Raw genomic sequence first — 17573 nt, forward strand, 5'->3', positions numbered from 1 at the left:
TACCTGGGAAATCATTACCACATTCAAAATAGTGACCATACCCATCATCTCCAGAAGTTTCTTCATGCCCCTTTATTATCTTCATGCCCCTTTATTATCTTTACTTCATGCCCCTTTATTATCTTTACTTCATGCCCCTTTATCATCTTTACTTCATGCCGCTTTATCATCTTTACTTCATGCCCCTCCACACTCCACCCTCTCAAAGTAACCATTGATCTACTTAATGTAACTACAGATTGATTGTTTTGTATTTTCTAGAGTTTTATATAAATGGAATTACACAGTATGTACTTTTCTTTATAGTCTGGCTTCTTTCACTCAAATAATTATTTTGAGATTCTTCTCTGTTGTTGCATGTATAAATAATTCATTCATTTTTTGTAGTAATATTCCATTATATGGATATACCAAAATTTATCATTCATTTGCTGATGAGCATTTGGGTTATTTACAGTTTTATTTACAAATAAAGCTGTTATGAATATTAGTGTACGAGTCTTTATATGGACATATATTTTCATTTCTTTTGGTTAAATAGGATGACTAGGTCACAGGGTAGGTATCTGTTTTACCTTTTTTGGGAATAACATATTTATCATAAAGGGCTAATTTTCTTAATACACAAAGAGATCTTGTAGCTCGGTAAGAGTAAGATCAAAAATCCAACAGAAAAATGGGCAGAGGACAAAACCAGGTAGCTAATATCAAAAAATATACAAATGGCTTTAAGCATAAGAAAATATTTTTGGAAAGCTGAACAAAAAACTTAATATGTTGTTTAAAATTTAAACCTCTAGAGTCAGTCTGCTTGGGTTTGCATATTCTCTAACAATCAGTGTAATCAAGTTCCCTAACCTTCCTGTGCTTCAGTTTTCTCATCAGTAAAATGTGGCTAATAATAGCAATATTATCTACCTCAAGGGACTGTTATGAGTATTAGATAAGTTAATATATGTGAAGTTCTCAGAACAATGTCTGACACACAGTAAGTGCTCTATGAAAGTTTATTTTTATTATTATTCAAATGCAAATTTAAACAGGAGAATATTTTTTGATTATCAGATTGACAAGGATTAAAAAGCTCAATAATACACAACACTGGCAAAGACATCTAGAATCACTGTTATATACTGTAGGCAGGAACACAAATTGTGCAATTTCTTTGGAGGACAAGTTGACTTTACATCTTAAAATGATAAATGTTCATACTTTTTCATTCAATTTTAAATAATTTATCTTTGCTCTTTGTAGTATTAATTATATTGTCAAAAAACATAAATGACTCTTAGTAGGGGTCTGGTTAAATAAATGATGATATAGCCACACAATGGGATGTCATATAGTCATAAAAAAAGAAAAAAGGAGCACTTCTCCATAAGCTCATCTCTAAGACACATTATTGGGCTAATAAAAAGTAAGTTGCAGAGCAGTGTTTATGGTATGCCGCTTATATTGCTATAAATAAGTTGTGTATGTGTTGGTGTAAATACACATGCATATGCACACATTAATAAACATATTTTGCTTCAAAATGCATAGACTTTTCTAGAAGGATACACAAGAAAGGGAATAGTTCCTTCTGAAGAGGGACTAAAAGAAGGGACCAGGAGATTGGAAATCAGATCTCGGTATGACTGTGGTTGGGTTTGGTTGTGTACACTTTTATACTGCTTGAGTATTTATTTCTTGTCAAGAGAATATTACATTAAAAAAATTTGTAGTATGTAATTATCGATTCACAGGAAGTTGGAAAATTCGTGCAGAGAGGTACCATATACCCTTCATCCAATTTCAAACCCTGCTGGTAACATCTTATATAACCCTAGTGCACTATCAAAACCATGAAATTGATGTTGGTACAATCCAAAGACTTCATTCAGATTTCACCAGTTTTACAGGTACTCATTGTATGTGTGTAATTGTTTGCAGTTTTATCATGTGTAGTTTTGACCACCACAGTCAAGATACAGAACTGTTGCATCACAACAGAAATCCCTGTGCCATCCCTATATAGTCATATCTCTCATCCTAACCACTGACAACGTAACTCCTGGCCTTAAAGAGCATATAGTTTTATAGGGGAGATAATAGAGATATACCAACAATTCAGTACAAAGAACAAAACAAGTGGCTGTGTGCAGTGGCTCATGCCTGCAATCCCAGCACTTCAGGAAGCCAAGGCGGGTGGATCATTTGAGAGGTCAGGAGTTCAAGACCAGCCTGGCTAACATGGCGAAACCCTGTCTCTACTAAAAATACAAAAATTAGCTGGGCGTGGTGGTGCATGCCTGTAGTCCCAGCTACTCAGGAGGCTGAGACACAAGAATTGCTTGAGCCCGGGAAGTGGAGGTTGCAGTGAGCCGTGAATGCGCCACTGCACTCCAGCCTGGACGACAGAGTGAGACTCTGTCTCAAAAACCAAAACCATAACAAGTGCCAAAAGAACGTATTTATTGCTTTGAGAGTTATGAGTGATCAAATATTAAAAAAGGATCAGAAAAATCTTCATGGAAATAATTAGTATAGTTATAAGGAGAACTGGCTATAGTTCTGATTCTGCATTAAACACCACTAACTAACTAGATGTATAAAATAAGAAAGTTGAGAGAAAGATTTTTTTAGTGGTCCCTTTTAGTATAGTCTTAATACTGTGGATAATTTGGCATCATCCTTGAAGGAGGGCTATGATTTTATTCATTTATCAAATATTTGACCATTTTATGCCAGGCACTGCTCTAGGCTCTGTAAGTACCTCAGTGAACAAAACAGACAAAAATCCCTACCCCTACCCTGAGAAGACATACATTTTAGATGAGAGAATTAAAAAAAAAAGTAAGTTTACAGCATGTTAGAAGATAAGTAGTAAAGAGGAAAAATAAACCAGGGAAGGGGGAATAAAGTATGGGAGGAGTTACACTTCTCTAAAGGATGGCCAGGAAAATTCACTGATAAGGTGGCTTTTAAATAACATGAAGACAGTCAGTGAAGGAGATATGACACAAATACAAATCATTCTAGGCCCAGGGAATAGCAAATGCCAAGTCTCTGAGATTGGAGCATGCCTGCAGTATTTACATTTGAAGAAGCTTGTCATTGGAGTTGAGTAAAGGACTGGGTAATATAGGATGAAGTCAGAAAGGTAATGATGGCACTGGTGATGGGCTGGTTGTGCTGCCAGGTTAAGCAAGGTCTTATAGACCATTTTAAGGACATCAGCTTTTAGACTGAGTGATATGTGGTATAGAAAGACATTGGATGAGTTGGAACAGAATAGTGACATGATTGGACTTTTAAAGAATCAGTCTGGCAACTGTTGAGAGTAGGCTAAAGGAGAACAAGGGCAGAAGCAGTGAAACCACCTAGGAGACTGTTGCAGTAATTCAGGTGAGAGGTGATGGCTTGGACCAAAATGGTAGTAGTGGTGGTGGTGAGTAATTGACATTTTGAGGTCAACAGGATTTGGGGGACCAGGAAGCGGGGAGAGAAAAAAGAGGGAGGCACAGAGGTTAAGGGTGATACAAAGTTTGTGGTCTGAGCACCTAGAAGGCTAGTTACCCATTTGCTGTTATGGGTAAAACTATGATGGAAGATTTTGGAGGAGAGAAGTTGGATCTTGGACAAAGTAAATTTAAGATATATCTTAGGTATTCTAAGTGAGATGACTGCTAACTATCTGAGTCTAGAGTTCAAAGGAAAGGAATGGGCTAGAGGTTTAAGTTTGGGAATTATGTATAGATGCTATTTAAAGAAATCAGATCAGATGACTTCACTAAGGGAGTAAGCATAAAGAGGCGAAGGTCCAGGACAGAGATTTGGAGCACTACAACATTTAAAGTTTGGGAAATGAAGAACTAGCAAAGGAAACTTAGAAGGAGAAATCACTGAGGCAAGAGGAAAACCAGGAGAACATGGAATCTTGGAAGCCAATGAAGAAAGTGTTTTGAGAGGAGGGAGTAATGAACCCCTTGTCAGATGCTGCTCATAGTTCCAGTAAAGAGAACTGGTAATTGAATTGGTCATTCTAGTTTGCAATGTGGAATTCATTAGTGATTCTGACAAGAGCAGGTTTGATAGAGTGATGGGGAAATAGACTCATTGGAATGGATTCAAGAGAAAGGGAAGTGAGAAATTGGAGACATGCAGAAAGAATCATTTTTCTGAGGAATTTTGCTGAAGAGGGAGGGAGAGAAATAGAATAGTAACTTAAGAGAGATGTTCAAAGAGTTTTTTTGTTTTTTGTTTTTGTTTTGACGTGTTTGTAGGAGGCTGAGAAAAAAATGGAAAATTTGATGGGTTAGACGAAGAGGTAGTGGTGGTTAATGGAGATCTAGTGCGTAAGTAAAAAGGTTGGGTCTTGGGTAGAGCAGAAATAGTTCACGCTAGTAATGAAAGAGGAATCAGAATATGTGGGCACAGACGTAGTTAGGTAGATGTGGTTTGAGAGTTTGTAGAAGTTCTTTTCTTATTGCTTCTAGTATTTTATTAGTAAAATAGGACACAGGGTCATAAGATAAAAGTGAGGATGAGAGGGAAGGTGCTGGAAGATTGAGGAGCAAAAAGTATGAAATAGTTATGTAAGAGAGTGGCAGAATGGATGAATCAGGAAAATAAGGTATAATTGTCAGTCAGCATTAAGGAAACTCATTTGAGGCTCCTGGCCACAAATTTAAAGAGAAACCAATTTATCAGACATCGTGTATTTGTGTGTGTGTGTGTGTGTGTGTGTGTGTGAGAGAGAGAGAGAGAGAGAGAGAGTGCATGTCCATCCAGCCACATGCAGCTGTGTAGGTATCAACACAGAATAGGCAGAAAATTGCACTGAGAGAGAGAGAGAGAGAGAGAGAGAGAGAGAGAGAGTCCATCCAGCCACATGCAGCTCTGTAGGTATCAACACAGAATAGGCAGAAAATTGCACTGAGAGAGAGAGAGAGAGAGAGAGAGAGAGAGAGAGAGAGAGAGAGAGAGAGTCCATCCAGCCACATGCAGCTCTGTAGGTATCAACATAGAATAGGCAGAAAATTCCATTGGTAACAACTAGCCAAGCAAGATTGACATAGTCAGAAGGAAGACAAGTAGTTAAGCATGTATGCAAAGGAAGGAAGTGAGTAAATGATTGAATATGGATTTAATTTGGGTAAGAAGGGGATTGAGGACATGGGAAGGTAAAAGGAAGTGCAGAAGTCATCAGATTAGTGGACTACAGGTCTGTTGGGTTGGCAGATGTTTTGGAGTTAGGATATTAGAGGTAGTGAGCTGGTATCAGAGTGTGATACTTAAAAATGGTATTTTGAGGCTGGGCATCATGGCTTATGTGTGTAATCCTAGCACTTCGGGGGGCTGAGGCAGGTGGATCACTTGAGGTCAGGAGATTGAGACCAGCCTGGCCAACATGGTGAAACCCCGTCTCTACAAAAAAATACAAAAATTAGTCGGGTGTGGTGGTGCGTGCCTGTAGTCCCAGCTACTCAGGAGGCTGAGGTGGGAGGATCACTTGAGTCCAGTGAGCTGTGATTGCACCACTGCACTCCAGCCTGGGTGACAGAGTGAGACCCTGTCTCAGAACAAAACAAAACAAAAAATGGCATTTTGGAAGGGTTGCATTTATTAAAATTGAGAAGGTTTAAGGTTTGACTGTATGGGAATGAGTATAAAATAGGATTGAGGGTAGGATCAGTGGAAGATCCTAGATCTACTGAAGGGCAGAACTTCCTTTCTGATAATAAGAAACTGACAAGCAAGAATTTGGAAAGGATTGTGTGGATGATGAGATTCCCAAGCGTTATGACAATAATGATGGTGTAATGAGCAAGCAGCTAAAATCTTCAAGAAATTAAGTGGAGAGCTTGATAACTGCAGTAAAGAACGGCTACAGTCTGATGATGAGATTTCAGTTTGGATGTTTTTAGGGAAGAGTTAGGAAGAATTGTCTGGAATGGGCAACTAGGATTGAGAAAGAATAGAAGCTTTTAATCTGAGGAACTGAGCCACCATTATCAGGCCTAGAGAGGCACTGAAATGAAATAATTACCTCTGGAAGCCACATGCTGTGTGGGCTCTAGACTGATACCAGGTAGCCATAAAATGCCATGTGCTAGACGCCATAACTCATACCCTATAGTTCGACAATATATAGTCAATCACTAATCAATGCTATTTCTGTAAACCAATGAGAATTCCTGTCAAACAATTGTGTATCAGTCTGCTCCATGTCCCCCTTTGCCTTTAAAAACCTGCTGGTAACAAAGGCTGAATGGGGCACTCCCCAAGGCAACTTGGAAATGTGTCCTAGGCTGCAGGTCTCAACCTTGGCTCAAATAAATTATCTATATTAATTTTACTTCAGTTTCTTCCTTTAGGTCAATAGGATCAAGAAGACCTACCTTCACATCCAGGCCCTGTGGTATGAGGAGTTGGGAGGGAAAACACATAACACTTGAGAAAGCTTCAGGGGAAATGCCGATAACAGAGAACCAAGTTGTAGTTAGAGCAAGAATGACTTTAACTAGTAGAACCAGTGAAGAACATCCCAAATAGAGGAAACACCAGAAACAGAGTCACAAAAGGTACATTATTTGATGTTGGAGAATAGCAAAAACTCTAGTGCAGTTTAGAATTTAAGGTTTATTCCAGTTTGATGTCTTCGTAGTCACATTCCTTTTAGTATCATGTAGAATTTATAGGCATTCTCTATATTTTAACATCCAGGAATTTTTCATAAGAATGAACATCAATCCCAATATTGAAATAGTAGGACATGGCTTAATACTGATCCTGAACCATTAATAATGATTTTTGTTACAGCTTCCCAGCCACTTCTTCAATTTAGTTGTAGCTCTGGGCATGCAATGAGGAATAATGACATCTCTCCTCCCTTATGAATCCTACCTCCCACCAAGTCTTTCACGAATACCCAAATCAGAGAAAAATATTAATTATAAAAAATAAGCATAGAGCTCTTTCATCTCTTTCCCAAAGTATTTCTAGAATTTTTTCACCTAGTTTATATTACTACATTTAAATTACCCACTAATAGAATAACAGTGTTCTTAAAATATTTTTAGAAATCCAAGAGGCCATGTTGGTTCTTAAGCACCTTTTGTTGTCCATCAGCTACATGTATTATATCACTAATATGTTTCAGTTAGGTGTCTTTCAACTTTAGATATCAGAAAGCCCAATTCAAACAACCTCACACAATGAAGAAATTTATTAGCTTAACGTAACTGGAAGTCCAGAGGAAAGGCAGTCTTTAGGATTAGTCAGTTAGTACCTTAATGAAGACACCAAAGATTCAGATCATTTCCATTGTTCCACTCTGCTGTCCACAGTGCTGTCTTTATTCCAGGGTGGGATTCTCAGATTCTCTTCATAGAGTGGGTACCAGGAAGGAGCTATATGTTCTATAAGGAGGAAAAATTCTGGCTTCTTCCTAACAGAAAGGACAACCTTAACCAGAGGCCACCAGCAAACTTCTTCTACCTCTTCTATCTGATTGACATGATTCCTCCTCATATCTGAGTCAGTTTCTGGCAGTGAGGATAGATCCACCATTGAGCTAAAGTTAGTTCTCCCAGTTTTTGCCACTCAGAGTTGTGGCGTGGATATTGGAGAACACAGTCACAATGTCTGCTTACAGTGTTTGCCTTGGTTGTGTTCTAATGCTCTGAGGTTCTTTATTCATTCTTATCTGTTACATTTTTATAGTGAGTTAAAATATGCTTCATCATACTTTATTGGTTTAATTGCCATGTTCAGAGCTTTCTGTCATATAGAGAGTAGAGCAATTATTAAGCATTCCTTTCTGCAAAAAAGGAAAAATGCTGGAATAGTGAAAAGATTGAAGATAGTTGGCAAATTTGAATCTGTACCTCCTTATAACCAATAGTTTTTAACCTCTTTCAACCTCCAGTAATTGACTTAGCTATCATTTACATAGAAACTTTAGTAATTCGATTTGTATCTCCTTTCTCTCTGTCAAAAGTTGCCTGAAGCGTTGTGGTAAAGTAGAAAGTGGACTGGGTTGTGATTAAGTTTCTAATTAATTCTAGCTCCACTGCTTTCCAGATCTGTGTGATCATGGGCAGATAACTTCATCTCAGACCTTCTGCTTGCTTCTCTGTAAGCCTGGAGAGAACTACCTGTCTTCTCATCAAGTTGTTTTTATTGGAGTTAGTGTAGCGAAAACTCTCAAACCGTGTTTTTTTCTACTCCCACACCACCACAAAAATAATCATCAATACAGAAGAAGACTTCTGTGACCAGAGGTGTGGGGGTTTTTCCCTACACACCAAGCAGTGCACATCAGCTGGGTATTCTCCAGTTCAATTCTGGCACTGTCTACCTGGAGAATTTAAGAACATGCCAACCTATCCTTAAGATACCAGTCACAAGTCCGGGCCACCCCATCCTTCAGACACCAGTTGCAAATCTGGGCCTCTGGAACTTCTGACCAACTGGCTTCAAGTTGGGTTCCTCTTTGGGCCCACTTCCTCTTTGGGCTCAATTAATTTGCTGGAGTGGTGCACAGAACTCAGGGAAATACTTGCTTACCTTTAGTGGTTTATTATAAAGGATATATGTAGAGGATACAGATGAAGCGATGCATAGGGTGAAGTATGGGGGAAGGGGTGCGGAGCTTTCATGTCCTCCCTGGGTATGCTACCCGCTGGGAACCTCCATATGTTCAGCTATCCAGAAGCTCTCTGAACCAGTTTTCTTGGGTTTTTAAAGAAGCCTCATGACATCAACATTCCTTCCTCCAGGGTATGAGACAGGACCCTCTCTGGAGGGTCTTAAGACCCACTGTCAGAGAGGCTGGGAAGATTAAAGTCCTGCTATAGAGCCGATAAAAGGAGAAGACGAGAAGGTCAGAGGCCTGCCTCTGAGGCCTCACACCCTCAGCATTATAACAAAAGACAAACAAGGGCTATAGGGGTTAGGAGCCAGGAACCATGAATGAAAACCAATGTATATGTATCATAATGCTGCAGAGTTAAATAAGCTAATATGAAAGAAATTTGATAAATATAGAGTAGCAAACAATTTTAAATTGCCTGAATTATTATATTCTAATAGTAAACTGTAGGCAGTTAAAGAGAGGAAACCTGAATAACACAGAACATTCTGATGCTAAAAAATAAATAGTTGATCTTAGTTTCTGAGTATCTAAGGTGTATCAGAAGAAGATAAGGATGTGTGCAGCTTTTTTGAAAGTAGATGCTTAATGAATAGTTAGCTACTAGTTAGTATATCCAATGGCTACTTCTCAAGTATTCCCTAGAATTTTTTTAACTTAAATTTTTGCCCCTTTTCTGGCTAAAGCTGTTTTTAAAGGTATCAACTAGGTATTATAAGCTTTAGGGCTTTGTGTAGCTTACAAGGTATGACAGATACATTTATTCAAATTATTGACTGTTTTCTCATATACACTTTTTTTTTTTCCTTTCTTGGAATATCATTCTTTTGAAGAACCCCAGGGTTTCACATTGGGTGAAGTTTGGTTGTTATTACCAAAAGAGATAGCACATTTCATTGCTGAGAACCCTCAAGAGCAAGACTTCATATTTGGAGTAGAATGAAATTAAGATGACACTAAAGAATTTGACTTATAAAAAACTAATATATCCATTCAGTGTCTTAGGTTAATGTTCATGGTGAGTCTGAGTATATTAATAAACTGTATTAGCTATAGTTTCTGTATCTCATTACTATTGGTTTGAAACTGGGTATATATGCTTCTTAAATTGTTGACATTCACCTTTTTGTTTTGAGCTAGTCACTGTTATCTGTCATGTTAGACTTGGGGCCATAGCTTTTTCTAAATGAAAAGACTGATCTTACCATATTTTTTTTCTTTTACATAAGAGATACTATTAATATATATAAGCCTTGAAAGGAAAAGGATACTAATGTATGTTGACTGTGTTACTATGTACAAGCATACCAAACATTTAACATTTGTATCATTTAATTCTCCCTTCAACCTGATGAGAGAGTATTATTGTTTCCATTTTACAAAAGGAAACATTGAAACATAGAGATTAAGTAAACAAAATTACTATAATGGAGAAATCCTGCTTTCTCCTTCCCTTTTACCCTCAGTGGGCATTTTTCATACCTGCTTTCATTTAATTATACAACTCTTTGAAGATGTTATCATTTTGCAGATGAAGAAAAACATTAACATGAATGTACAATTTAAAGAATAGGAAAATGAAAATGTGTACTACATTAAGGAATAGAAGCCTATATAAAAGGTTTTCGTTTGGTTTTGTTTACATCAATTGATTCTCAAATGTTAAACCAACCTTGCTTTTTTTCATATCAACACTACTTGGGGCCGGCCATGGTGGCTCACCTGTGCAGTCTCAGCACTATGGGAGGCCCAGGCGGGTGGATTGCTTGAAGTCAGGAGTTCGAGACCAGCTTGGCCAACATGGTGAAACCCCGTCTCTACTAAAAATACAAAAAATTAGCCAGGCATGGTGGCACGCACCTGTAGTCCCAGCTACTCAGGAGGCTGAGGCAGGAGAATCACTTGAACCTGGGAGGCAGAGGTTGTAGTGATCAGAGCTCGCCCCGCTGCACTCCAGCCTGGGTGACAGAGCGAGACTCCATCTCAAAAAACAAAAAAAAAAAAAAAAAAAAAAATTAGCTGGGCCTGGTGGTGCATGCCTGTAGTCCTAGCTACCCAGGAGTCTGAGGCAGAGAATCACTTGAACTGGGAGGTGGAGGTTGCCAAGATTGCCACTGCACTCCAGCTTGGGCGACAGAGTGAGACTCCGTCTCAAAACAAAAACAAAAAACAAAACAAAAAAACACAACTTGGTCATGAGGTATTGTACTTTTTACATATTGTTGGATTTGATTTATGTCATATTAAGTATTTTTGCATCTATATTCATAGGAAAATTGGTCTATAGTTTTCTTATAATATCTTAGTTTGGTTTTGATACAGGGTCATGGTGGCCTTATAGAATGACTTGAGAAGTGTTCTCTCTTCTTCAATTTTCTGGATAAGCCTTTTAGAATTAGTATTATTTCTTCCTTAAATGTTTGTTAGAATTGACCAGTGAAGTCAGTTGGACCTGGAAGTTTTCTTTGTAGGGTGGTTTTTAACTGTAATTTCAATTTCTTTAATATATGTAAGGTTATTCAGGTTATCTGTTTCTTCTTGAGTGAGCTTTATAATTTGTCTTTCATGGAATTTGTCTGTTTCATCTAAGTTGTTAAATCTATTGACATCAAGTTGCTCATGACATTCTCTTACCCTTTTAATGTCTGTCTTTATCTCTCTCACTTGTGATATTGGTAATTTATGTATTTTCTCTCCACCCCCCTCCTCCATTAGTCTGGCTAGTGATTTATTAATTTTATTGATCTCAGAGAGCCAGCATTTGCTTTCATTGACTCAATAAAAATTTTTAAATAAACTTTATTTTTTTAGAGCAGTTTTAGGTTCACAGCAAAGTTGAGTGGAAAATACAGAGTTCTTATATCCCCCCCACCAGCCTTTCCCACTTCAACATTTCACACCGGAAGTGGTATATTTGTTACAACTGAACCTACAGTGATGTATCATTATCACCCAAAGTCCATAATTTACATTGGGGTTCACTCTTGATGTTGTACATTCTGTGGGTTTTGACAAATGTGTAATGGCATATATCTACCATTATCATATTATCATACAAAATAGTTCCACTCTCCTAAAAATCCTCTGTGCTCCACCTGTTTATCCCTACCTCCCAGTTAACCCCTGGCAACCACTGATCTTTTCACTCTCTCCATAGTCTTTGCCTTTTTCAAAGTTTCATACAGTTGAAATCATATAGTATGTCACCTTTTCAGATTGGCTTCTTTCACATAGTAATATATACGTTTAAGGTTCTTGCATGTCTTTTCATGCATGGCATGATTGCTCATTTCTCTTTAGCGCTGAATCATATTCCATTGTCTGGATGTGCCACGGTTTATTTATCCATTCACCTACTGAAGGACATATTGGTGGCTTCCAAGTTTGGGCAATTATGAATAAAACTGCTATAAACATAAGGACATACGTTTTCGACTCATTTGGGTCACTACCAAGGAGCATGATTGCTGGATCATATGGTAAGAGTATATTTAGTTTTGTAAGAAACTGCCAAACTGTCTTCCAAAGTGGCTTTACCATTTTGCATTTTACTGATCTCAAAGAACCAGCTTTTGGTTTCGTTGACTTTTTTCTATTTCTTTTCTGTTGTACGTGTATGTTTTTCATTCCTGCTCATCTATCTTTTCTTTCTTCTCCTTCTGCGTACTTCCCTTCAGAAGAGGAGGACACACTGCTTAGGACTGCCTTGCTTTTCTCTTTCTAATTTTTTTTAACTTTTATTTTAAGTTCAGGGGTACATGTGCAGGTTTGTTATATAGGTAAACTTGTATCATGGAAGTTTGTTGTACAGATTATTTTGTCACTCAGGTATTAAGCCTAGCACCCTTTAGTTATTTTTCCTGATCCTCTCCCTCATCCTACTCTCCACCCTCCAATAGGCCCCAACTAATTTCCTAAAGTGAAAGCCTAGGTCACTGATTTGAGACCTTCTTTTCTAACATTCAGAAGTATATTGTTTAGTTTCCAGATGTTTGGAGATTTTTTTTTAGATGTTTTTCTAATTTTAATTTCTAATATGATTTTATTGTGATCAGAGAATATACTTTGCATACTTCGAAATCCTTGAAACTTAGTGAGAATGTTTTATGGCTCAGAATATAGTCTGAGTTGGGGTGTTGTTCCATGTGTACTTGAAAAGATGTGTATTCTGCTGTAATTTGGTGGTGGATTCTATAAATGTTAATTAGATCAAGTTGGTTGCTAGTGGTGTTCAAGTTTACTATGTCCTTACTAAGTTTTTGTCTACTAGTTGTGTCATTATTGAGAGATTTGTTGAAATCTCTGACAATAATTGTGGATTTGTCTGTTTGTGCTTGTAATTTTATCAGGTTTTGCTTTAGGCATTTTGAAGCTCTGTTACTAGCTTAGGATTTTTCTTCTTGATGAATTCATCCCTTTACTCATTATGAAATTATTCTTTTTACTCTTAGTAATAATCTTTACTGTAAAATATACTTTATCTGTTATTAATATAGATACTCTAGCTCTCCTTTGATTAGTGTTAGCCCAGTTAACAATCCTTTAACCTTTATGTGTTTTTATATTTAAAATGGGTTTCTTGTAGACAGCATATAGTTGGGTTTTACTTCTTTTTAAATACAATCTGACAATCTCTATCCCTTTTAATCAGGAGTTCAGACCATTTAGTCTTAATATGATGACTGGTATGATTAGACTTTTGTCTACTGTTGTGCTGTTTGTTTTCTATTTGTCCCATTTCTTCTTTGCATTTTTCTCTCTTTTCTTGGCATTCTTTTGGATTGAGAAGTTTTTAGTGTTCTATTTTACTTGCACTATTGTCTTAGGAACTTTGCCTCTTTTCTTTTTTAGTGGTTGTCCTAGGATTACATTCTATATCTTTAACTTACACAGTGTTCCTACACATTATATTATACAACTTCTATATTTTACTTCTATATTTGTTAAAAACCCCACAGTAGATTGTAATTATGGTTGTTTTAAACCATTTTATTTTAAAGATTTGTAAAAATAAGAAATATCTTTTATAGTTACCCACATATTTACTCCACTGTACCTCATGTCTGTATAGTTCCATGTTTTTGTTTAGTATCATTTTTCTTCTGCAAAAAATCTTCCTCAATATTTTTTATTGTGCAGTTCTACTGGTGACAGATTTTCTCGGCTTTTATGTGTCTGAAAAATTACATTAACATTTCAGGAAGATATTTTTACTGGGTACCAAATTGTAGTGTATCACCTCCGGTTTGGTGGTTGGCTAGGAGGACTCGGGACTTAGCATATAGTCAAACTCATGGTTATGACTTATCACAGCAGAAGGGTACAAAGCTAAATTAGCAAATGGGAAAGGTTCATGGGTGAAGTCTGGAGGAAACAAGGCACAAGCTTACACGAATCTTCTCCCAGTGGAATCATGCAGGATACATTTAATTTAACAATGAATTGTGACAACACATGTGAATACAGTTGAACAGGAAGCTCATTAGAGACTCAGTGCCCAAGGTTTTTATTGGGAGCTGGTCAGGTAAGCGTCCTCTGCCTAGCATGTAGCAAAATTCCAGTTTCCAAGAAGGAAAGCAGATGTTCAGAATATTGTTTGCATAAATACTTCAGGCACAGTAAACCACCCTTTTTAGTTAGGGAATGTCAGGAACCCTTTTGAAGTTCAAATTCTTAGACACCAGCCAAGGCCTAACCTTACAAGTAGGCCTTTCTAAGGAAAGCACTCCTGAGCCTGCTGTGTTACCTTTTTCCTGCATACTAGGTTGCCTTGTTTTTTTCCTTTTCTGTACTTTGTAGATTTTAATTTATTGTCTTCTGACTTGTATAGCTTCAAGGAGAAATCTGTGATGACTTATCTTTGCTCCATTGAATGTAATGTACCTTTTTACTTCTGGCTGCTTTAAATGTTTTCTTTATCATTATTTTCAGCAATGTATGTGTGAATGTGTATTTGTGTTTATCCTGCTAGATATTGCTTGAACTTCTGGGAACTGTGGGTTTGTAGTTTTCAACAAAGTGGAAATTTCTGTAGCTATTTTTTCCAATATTGCCGTACTCTTTTTGTTTTCATGCTTTCATTATGGTTATGTTGATTGCCGACATTGTTACAGAGGTCATGGCATCTTTATTTTTTGGAGGGGTTATGTGTGTGTGTGTGTGTTTCTCTCTGTCTTCATTTTTGGATAGTTTTATTCCTGTGTCTTCAATTTACTAATACTTTCTTTTGTAGTGGCTAATCTGCTACAAATGTTATATAATAATATTTTTATTTCAAGTATTTTTTTATATGTAGAAGTTTTATTTGATTCTTTTATGTTTCTTTGTCTCCTCATTGTGTTTGGGTTTTCTCTTATGCTGTTGAGGAAACATTTGTTATAGCTATTTTAATGTTCTCATCTCTTAATTTGATCATCTCTTTCGTTTCTGGTTCTGTTAATATTGACTGTTTTTCTAGTTCACAAGTCACATTTTATTGCTTCTTGATAGGTCTAATAGTTTTTTATCAAATGCTCATTATTGTGAATTTTATGTTATTTGCTGGATTTGGTTGCATTATTTTAAAGGATGTTGGTTTTTTTCTAGTATGCCACTGTTACTTACAGATAAGTTTGATCCTTTCAAGGCTTATTTTTATGCAGCTTCAGGGAGAATCTAGAGTAGCCTTAAGGACTAATTTAACCTCACTTCTAATGCATGGTTCTTCTGGAGTCACTCATGGCTGCTCTGCTATTCAGCAAGATTTCACCACTTTGGGTAATACAAATTTTAACAATTCCTGGCCTTTTGTGAGCACTGACAGTTGTTTATCTTACAACTCCTGGTAATTTTCTTTTTCTAAATGTTGATTTTTTATTTTGCCCAGCCTCTTGGGGGTTCACCCTTCACATGTATAACTTGTATTCAGCCAAAGATCCAGTAGGACTGCTGTGCATTTTTTGGGATCTCTTTCCGTGTTGATCTCTTCTCTCAGGCATCTGCCCCCTCCCTCTTCCCCTGAATTCTAGCTGTTTTGGCCTCCCTAAACTCTGATATATGTCTTTTCAATTCAGCAGTGTTCCTAGGTTCTTATGAGGTTACCTTTCCCTGCGCCATTGTTTGTAAATTACCTCCAGGCAGAAACTGGAGGGCCCTCTTATTATTGCCCTTTTAGGGCAATAGTCTGGTATCATAGACTTGTGCTGCCTTTGTTCAGTGCCAGCAAATAGTTTCCTCTATTTTGTCCAATTTCTGGTTGTTAGGGAGAAGGATATTTCCAGACCCTCTTTGTCCTTCATATTCAGAAGTGGAAATCTCCCTATAAACATTGCATACTTTTCCATTTATACCATAAATGTTTCCCTTTTCTGAAGCAACTTCATCCTTGTAATGTGTGAAAATGTCAAGCCTTTACTTTTTTCTTATTATATTCAGAAGATAATAATGATGCATGTGATCAGGATCTCAAACTTCAGATTTTGCTCAGATTTTGTTTCAAATTTTTGTATTCACAAAAAATCTCCTATGCCTTTGATGAACATCTAGGTATCACTGTGGATCTGGGCTCCAAGGAGGGTGAGGCAAGGGGGGCACCTAAGGTACAAAATTTAAGGAGACACTGACTCTCAGGTGTCAATCCTGTGCTTGTACTACCTGGAGAGTAAGTGTCTCCTTAAATTTTGTACCCTAGATGCCTTGTTTGCCTCAGTCTAGTACAGGCTTTGCAGTAGATATTCCAGACTAAGATCACTTTTATTACCTAGGGCATTAGTCTCAAACCATTATTAACTAGAACACATATTTCCTTTGGAGTAGGTGTCTTTTTTACCTTCATAGTTAAATTATTTAAACTTCTCTGACCATCTGTTTTTTTGGAGGAGTTGTAATAAAGTCTGATGTAAAATGCCAGTTCCTTAGTATTGGCTGAGAAATGAGAGAAGAAAAGAAAAGAGTATTCAGGGTAGCAAATACTGTCCCACAAAGCCAAAACCATGTGTACTGAAGCCTTACCTATTTTTAGTTTAGTCGGCCTTGGCCCTAGAAAACAGTGGCTCTCCCTACCTAGGCCAGATTCCATTAATTCCATGTGGGCTGTTGCCCACTGGGCATGCAGCCGTATATGCAGTTTGAGAGTCCCAAGTAAGCCTGACTAGGCTTCAAAAATGAATCTAGATTTATACTAAGGAATTTTAATATGGGTCAGAGACATGCAGTTGGTCTCTGATGGTGGGAAGAACAAAGTTTTTAATCTTACATAAAATGTACTCTCTTTGAGGTCTTTGGTTTGTGACCCACTTTTGGATTGCCTTAGAGTGTTCTTGCAGCTGGAATGATAAAGGAATCTCTTTTCTCTCTTCTTAGAATATTAAAGGAGACAGGAAGAAGTCCAGATGAAGTGACTCATGGAACCATTTGTTTATCTGAACCTGAGCTAAATCTTAGGAGAGAAGGGTAAAAATAATTCATTCTTATTATTTTTAGTCCAGATTACCAGGAGTTTTCAGATAGTGATGTAGGTATGGGTTCTGGCAGTAATAAACGGCAATTTTACCCAGAATGGCATCTGTTAAATATCTTCCTCTGGCACTTGAAGTGGTATTTGGTATCTGTTTGATAGTTCAGGGCTTCTAAAACATTGATCCTGTGTGCAGAAAGTAACCATTAATCTCATGTTACTACTGCTTGACTCAATTTTCTTTATTTTTATTTTTTTGGGCTTTTCTTTTTTAAAAAATAAGAGTAGCATATTTGTACCATCTGCAAAGCACTTTTATAATGGATTGTAATGTGAAAATCTCTAATCCAGAAGGAAGATACTTATATAGTCTTTATAGATACATGCAATGTACCTTTCTTTAATTACTGGGTGAGGTAATATGTTGTGAAAGAAAATAGTGAACTTGGATTCAAAAAAACCTAATTATAGTTCAGGTTGAACTGCTTGTAGCTCTATGAC

The 17573-nt window shown here is 37.1% G+C and overlaps 1 protein-coding gene across 5 annotated transcripts in view; it reads left to right on the forward strand.

Annotated features, from left to right (window-relative positions):
* Positions 1-17573, forward strand: part of GLCE (glucuronic acid epimerase) — a 111729-nt gene that overhangs the window by 16911 nt on the left and 77245 nt on the right. For 2 of the 5 annotated variants that reach the window (XM_055363166.2, XM_019011256.3), the window contains exon 2: positions 16979-17068. The exons of the other annotated variants lie outside the window; for them this stretch is intronic. The gene's annotated coding sequence lies outside the window, so the exon portion shown is untranslated. The remainder of the gene's footprint in view (positions 1-16978; positions 17069-17573) is intronic. 5 annotated transcript variants of the gene reach the window in all.

The sequence above is a fragment of the Gorilla gorilla genome, chromosome 16 (genome assembly GCF_029281585.2).
Source record: "Gorilla gorilla gorilla isolate KB3781 chromosome 16, NHGRI_mGorGor1-v2.1_pri, whole genome shotgun sequence".
Classification (NCBI taxonomy): Eukaryota; Metazoa; Chordata; class Mammalia; order Primates; family Hominidae; genus Gorilla; species Gorilla gorilla.